Genomic DNA, 7,286 nt, shown 5'->3' on the forward strand with positions numbered 1-7,286 from the left:
CAAATATAACTGTACCTTCAAAATTTCATACAATGTTGACTTCCTAATGGTGGATTGAAGATGGCAGAGCTGATGTTTGTGGTAAGAACAGGCAGCAAACCAATAATAGCTTCTTCAAAACTCTTTGGACAAAGACAGGACATGAGAGCATCCAAGCTGTGCTCTATATCAGGGGTCCCCAACCCCTGGTACCGGGCCACAGCATGCCAGCAACCAGGCCACACAATCAAGCAAAGCCCCATCCGTGGGATGCAGGCCACACACAAACCCACGCACCCTCCGGTCCACAGAAAAACCTCTCTCCACGGAACCGGTCCCTGGTGCCCAAAAGGTTGGGGACCTCTGCTCTATATGGTTGCTTCTCATGAAGAGACTACAAAGTTGTGATCTCTGGAGGGTGGGAGAACCAGGGGTGAAGAAATGTATTTGCTTCAGCCTCACATTAAACCTTTTAAAGCAAACTAAGTTTGTATTTTCCTTGCTAATTATTTTTTATGAAGTTGCCTATTCATTGCTTTAAGAAGTTAGACAAGGCTGGAGACACCAGGTGAGTGCCTTCAAGCCAATATGTAAGAAAATGAAGGTGTATCTTTATAATGTGTAAGAATTTAAAATAAACAGCAAAATGCAAGACAAGGTTTTGGGTATAGAAAGTTTTAAATGGATTACGGCAGGGATGTCAAACTGCCGGGCCGTGAGCCAGATGCGTCATTGCGTAACCGCACCCACCCCATTGCCACCTACGGAAAAAAAGTTGTGATATGTCGCGACACGTCACATGACGTTGAGAGTTTGACATCCCTGGATTAGGGGGTCAGAAAATGTTGGAAATTGCATTTAGAATATTAAGATTTTGAAATTAATTTTAAAGAGTAAATGCATTTTGGTGGAAAAGGAAAAACTGGAGACATAAGAAGACAAACAGCTTATAATGGCATTCAGAGATATTTTTGAGGAACTGCATTGGGACTTCGAATCAATAATGTTAGCCATGTTGTGTCTTGGGAAAAGTCTGTTCCCGGAAGAGTAAAGGTAAAAGGTAAAGGTTCCCCCACACATGCGTACTAGTCATTTCCAACTCTAGGGGCCGGTGCTCATCTCCGTTTCAAAGCCGAAGAGCCAGCGCTTGTCCGAGGACGTCTCCGTGGTCATGTGGCCGGCATGACTAGACGCCAAAGGAGCACAGAACGCTGTTACCTTCCCACCGGAGTGGTCCCTATTTTTCTACTTGCATTTTTACGTGCTTTCGAACTGCTACGTTGGCAGAAGCTGGGACGAGTAACAGGCACTCACTCTGTTACACGGCACTCCGGATTTGACCCGCCAAACAGCTGACCATCTGATTGACACGCTCAGCGTCCTAACCCACTGAGCCACCGCGTCCCAGAAGAAGATGCTACCAAAATAAATATGCAACAAAGTCTTATCTGAGAACAACAAGAATTAAGGAGGAAATAAAAATGACAATCCGAGTGAGCAGTTGGAATAATAATGTTCTTTTTGCTGGATTTACAAAAGAGGCTGTTTGAACTATTACAGCAGTTCAAAACATGGATCAACAACCATCTGAATGAAAAGAGCAAAATTGTTTTATGTAAAAAGGAGCATAAAGTCAGTTTATTTGATCAGGGTTAAAATGGGACATGTTCTTTTGCATTGTTCCTTTTGCATTTGTTATTATGTAGATTGGAAAAATGATTACTGGGACTACTTCATGCTTTCTAAATATGGTTTTGATTATAGATGAGATATGGAATGCTTCCTTGAAAGGGATATATTATTTGGGATGGTTCTTTTCAGATTTGCTGACATCTACGGTTGAAAAATGTAGTATACCATATTCAATTTGTTTACAGTTAACGATTTTAAGCCTTTTTCTTTACAACTGCTTTATATATTCTAATCTGTCAGCACTTAAATTGACTTTGTATCTAATTGTCTTTCCACTTAAAGTACACTAAGGAATATTTGTGATCTTGTCCTCTTTTAAAAGAGAAACTGTCCCTCTTTGTCACGTTAAACTTTAGTCTTTTGTTCACAATAGGATACCAGAACCGCTTTAGGTCTTTTAAATGTGAATTTGCTTACAGCTAAAAGTTGAGATGTGGAATGTTGACTTTAATACATGTTAATTAATGATACTATTTTAGGGCTCTGTTTGGACTTCTGCTGACTCCTGGATTAGAAAAGGCATTACTTTACTGGATTTTCGTAGAGCGAAGAGATGAACAGTGCAATAAAGAGTTTTATATCTGTTAAATAAGAGAAGGTGAAGAGGTAGTAAAATTGTTTATACCTATTGTAATGAGGGTAGAAGTTGCTTTCTTAGTTTTTTTCTCTATTTTTTTCTTTGCTTTCCTCCCCCCTATATATATATATATATATATATATATATCTTTGGTCATTCAGGTTTTTCCCCGCGTAGAATTGAAGGTGTAGGAGCAACGTTTCGACGGAATCCCATCCGTCATCCTCAGGCTGGTGGCTTCAGCTTCCTTCTTCTATATATATATGTCTTCTATATATATATATGTCAACTATATATATAGTTGACATATATATAGCTTCCTTCTTCTATATATATATGTCTTCTATATATATATGTCAACTATTAACTATTTAGATTACCTTGCTAGGCCCCAAACATGGGGCAAATCTTTATTTCCTGTTTTCAGCCTTATCTCAAAGGCCATCGAACAGGCTGTAGTCACACCGGACAGTTCATATATTTGTGTAAATTACTAACAAAGAATTAAGGGAGGCTGAGATGCATTTCTGACTCTTTAGTCTTCATCAGTCAGTCATACCCTTCTGAGATTCGAACCTGGGCTGATTGCATATTAGGCAGTATTTTTACCTCTTGAGCCACAGTGATATATATATATCACTCCAGCTCTTGATGGGGACATGAAGGGAGCTCCATGGGCATCCCCTGGCAACAGTGATGTCACTAATCCTTTCAACCTGGAAGCACCTTTAAAAATGCTTCCAACACGAACAGGATGGGAAAAGTTTTAATAAAACTATTTTAAAAAAAAAACAAACAAAATTTCATACAAAGTTTTCACAGGTATCACTGAGAAAACATTAGCCATTAGCTAGTATAATTATTCTTGAACAGAATAAGATAATTCTTTCATTTTGCTTCTATCTCACAGCAAGGTGAAGGTGAGAAATTTCCTTTCACTTGGAGGCAACACTGTCCATTGTGAACTGGGAGAACATACGCCCCCTAGTGTCCTTAGCAGATAACAACGCTTAAGTGTGCATAAAAAAGCATTCAGACTTAAATTATTCTTAGATGGGAATCTACCAGGAAATCTTAGGGTTGTATGTGACGCAGGTAAGTTAGGGGGGGGGGGTGGCATTGAATTGCTGAATTGCTCTTGTCATGGATCTACTGTCTATGATCTACTGGATCTACTACTACGATATCTACTGTCGTGAATATACTATACTAAGAATTGACCTTGATTTCTGATTTTTTTCACATCTGGGATATACAGTTGGCTATTCCAAGCTCAGACAACTTTCATGTCCTTCAAATATTTAGGATTGTTGCCAGTACAGGTAGTCCTCAAGTTAGCCACACTGAAAAAAGTGACTTACGACCGTTTTTCACACTTAAGACTATTGCAGCATGCTCATGGTCATGTGTTTAATATTCAGACACTGGGCACATGACTCATATTTATGATGATTGCAGTGTCCCATGGTCACGTGATCCTCTTTTGCGACCTCCTGACAAGCAAAGTCAATGGGAAGCTAGATTCACTAAACCGTGTTACTAACTTAACAACTTCAGTGATTTGTTTAACAATTGTGCCAAGATAATAATAATAATAATAATAATAATAATAATAATAATAATAATAATAATAATAATAATAATAATAATAATACAATGGGGCAAAATTCATTTAACTATCTTGCTTAACAACAGAAATTTGGGGCTCAATTGTTGTAAATTGAGGACTACCTGTATAGTATTTAATCACTACCCACAGTGGTGGAGGAGCTCCAGAACATTTGAGAGCTGATTGAAAATATTAAAAAAAGCACCAGTTGCTTATTTCTTTGCTATTTTAGTCTAGAAATTGAAGGCTGGGGAAATAAGTACGTTTTGAGCTCCTTTCTAATCTGTAGTCAGGATGAGTCTGTCTTCAATTTAAAATAAGTTTGAGAGAAAAATACATGCTAAAACAATATTAAGTCACCTCAAGCCACTTTAAAAGTACATAAATAACCTTTAACAGATTATTTAAAGCTAACCGGATTATAGTATTGTCTCCTTCCCTTTCATTAAAATCTTTTGTTTCTCCAAATGTAGCCCACTAACTTTATTTCACTCTGGTATTTAAGGAGCACAATCCAGTTAATAAAAATGTTTTACCGTATCTACTTTTGTGACACTCTCCCCACTTTGACCAACCTTACAAATGCTGTTTCTTCAGAGAAACATGAGACTAGACAGCTATGCTTCTGAGCTGATGGGTAACAATTTTCTGGTTTCAAATTAAAGGGAAAATGAAATTAGTAGATTAATTGTTTGCCATGTTTTGCTAGGTGTTGTGTCAGCTGTCTTAAGTCTAGCAGCCAATTGAAACCTCAACCTGAGCCATCCTGTCTAGGAGGTGGAGCTCCATGTTGGGCTTTGCTATCCATCGAATGTCAATCACATTAATTTTAAATTACTGCTGTGTAGCTTGGTGTCAAAATGATTAAAGCATGAAGTAGAAAGCAGAGAGACACACATTTACCTTGCAATTACAACAAGGACATTTAATTTTCATCCTGCTTCAGCCTTCACTATGGAAACCTTAAAATATTTTTCCCTGATGCACTTTTAAGAGACCCAAGTTCTAAGATTGGATAGAAAGAAATCCAACTTTAGAATGCATCAGTAATATTCCATACACCAAATTCTATTGTCTTGCACATTCAACCTAAACTGAGGGAGTATAAAGTCAAGAATAAAGAGCAATCCTTATGTCCTGCAATATCTTACTAGGCTAAGCATGTTGGCTTTGGATTTGTACCTTATGTATTTGCTTTCAAAGTTGATGAGAGAAGGGGGATATAATGTATTTCACTGTTTTTTGCAAAGTCCCTGCCCTAAATTTTAAGTACATTTCAGTGACTGAAGGGGAAGCTCCTGCAGCTTAATTAGCTTGTTGACTAGGTATCAGCAGTTTGTCAAGTCCTCTTATTTAGACACAGAAAATAAGTTTGACAATATGTGTATGTGTGTATTCTATTGCCTAAAAAAATACTGAGGCGATGGAGTGTTTGGAAAAGACAAGGTAACAGAGAATGTTAAATATTACTACATATTATGTATTAATAGTAAATTTACTCTGAGAGTATATATAGCTGGATCTATACTGTATATGAGGGAAGTACTAAAAAGAGCTTAAAGAGTTCCTCTGAATTACCATGCACTATTTGGACCTAAAGCAGGCCAACGTGCATTGGATCTAGTATGATGTGAGATATGAAGCACCTTTGCCCAAATATGGAACACCTCTTCATGCTTATGTTATACAAAATGATCAATGAGAGACACCACATATTCCATTGGCACAAGAATGCGTGTGTCTGTATATTGATACAGTATATATTATTAATTCCTTTTTCAGCTTTCGGTTATAGGGAGACTACTTGAAGGCAATAGCAATTTATCGTCAAAAAATGTAGGATGTACTGGAATGGCTTGCTTGAGCTAGATTTTTTCTCTTAATGAATCTCTTTATGGTACTTGTCCTGTACTTGGGCTAAGGCTTCTGATTTATATCCAGGCAATGAATGATGGATGGTCCATCTTTAACAGCTTCTACCAGAACTTAATTTCTATGGTAAATACCAGAATTCTTCCCTAACAGTAGCTGTGAGCATACATTATGCTCATTTCATTGACTGAACCCAACTTCCTGGGTTTGTACAATGCATCTGCCTAAAATATAGCCGGCTGATCTGCAGACCAGTATGGTGTACCATGTTTTTCTAGGAAAAACAAAGAACAAGAGATATTATTCTGGCCCATGCTGGATAACTGAGAAACCAAAGAATACCAAAAAGAAAAACATGCTCCACTGATTACAGAAAGGCCTTTGATTGTGTCAACAGTGTCAAATGCCTTTAGGAAAATGGGCATCTCATCCAAAACCTATACAACAGCACAGGAAACCATGATCCAGACTGAACATGGCAAAACTTGACAATTTATATGCTGAATATGCATCAAGGAAGGCCGGAGTGGAAGATGAGTGTGGTCTTAAACTTGGAGGAAGAAACACGATAACCTCTGTTGTGCTGATAACACTGTTCTAGTAGCTGAAAAAGCAAATGATCTTCTAATGAAAGGCAAGGAGAACAGTGGGGGAAATTGGCATTAAGGTTAAACATGAAGACCAAACTAATGCCAACGGGTCAGAAACTAATCTTAGCAGCGACAACAAAGAAGCTGAAGTTTTGAAGTTTCTGCTTTTTAGGGTCAATTATTAGTGGTTGGTTATCTACACTACCTTGAGTTGTAAAAAGAATAAAGATGGCATATAAATCAAATAAATAGTAAAGGAATCAGCAATCCAGAATCAGCAGTCTGCAAACTAGCTCTTGGTAAGCTAGCAATCAAGGCCATGGAAAAGATGCCATGCCATGCCTATCGTTAAGACCTTTATTGTTTTATTCTGCGTTCTCTTCAATGTCTGTAAAGCTGCCTTGAGCTGCTTTCAGCAAGATGAGTGGCAAACAAGTTTCAGAAATACCTATCACAAATATTAGAAATACATAAGCAATGGTTTTCTTTGTGACACACTACAAAATTGAAAGCAGGACTTTGAAGAAGCAGAACAGAAACAATACTGATGCTTTTGAATGTTGGTGTTGCACAACCTGTAAAGGGAAAAGGTCAGAATGATGCCTTAAAAATTATGGACACCAGCAAAGGAACACTGGTGTGCTAATCAGCTGTTTGGCAACTAGAGGTGTGGCGGCAGCAGCATTGGAGCTGGCAGTATCTATGAGACTTGTAGATGTTGGCGGCGCTGTCTTTTGGAGTGGCAGCAGCTGCCAAAACCTTATCTGTGGCAGCTCCTTCTTGGTGGTGGTGAAGTCTGCTGGCAATGGATTATTTTTCAAGAAACACCAATTGGTCACACAAGGCTGCTTGGTAGACCGGACAATGAAAGGATCATTCCTGAGACTATTATGGATAGACAGCAAAGATGGAAGGAAACAGAAATATACAACCAGCAGCCAAGTAAATGAACTGAATTACAGGGAGA

The sequence above is a fragment of the Vipera ursinii genome (genome assembly GCF_947247035.1).
Source record: "Vipera ursinii genome assembly, chromosome: 9".
In the NCBI taxonomy this organism is placed as follows: Eukaryota; Metazoa; Chordata; class Lepidosauria; order Squamata; family Viperidae; genus Vipera; species Vipera ursinii.